Source organism: Penaeus monodon, chromosome 21 (assembly GCF_015228065.2).
Source record: "Penaeus monodon isolate SGIC_2016 chromosome 21, NSTDA_Pmon_1, whole genome shotgun sequence".
NCBI lineage: Eukaryota > Metazoa > Arthropoda > Malacostraca > Decapoda > Penaeidae > Penaeus > Penaeus monodon.
In genome coordinates this window covers 36,738,096-36,738,332 of record NC_051406.1, presented here as the reverse complement: position 1 = coordinate 36,738,332, position 237 = coordinate 36,738,096, and the positions used below count along the sequence as shown (strand labels likewise).

Sequence of the window (237 nt, the reverse complement as noted above, 5' to 3'; positions counted from 1 at the left end):
CATTTGTGGATTGTTTATTTATGTTGAAATCCTAAATATCCCTATAACTTCATAATTTTTAAAACATGTTTTATATATGTGCCTACCTACTGTATATATATTCTGATCCATATGTGTATATCCATAAATATTTGAAAAATGTACATGAAGAAAGTAAAGCTGCCAATACTATACAAGCTTCCTGAAAGAGGTTATGTTGGTTAACTCCACAACAAACAAAGAGAAGTAATGTTAGTG

The 237-nt window shown here is 28.7% G+C and overlaps 1 protein-coding gene across 1 annotated transcript in view; it reads right to left on the bottom strand.

Moving 5' to 3' along the window:
• Positions 1-237, bottom strand: part of LOC119586443 (stromal membrane-associated protein 1-like) — a gene marked incomplete in the record, with an annotated part of 22,546 nt that overhangs the window by 12,216 nt on the left and 10,093 nt on the right.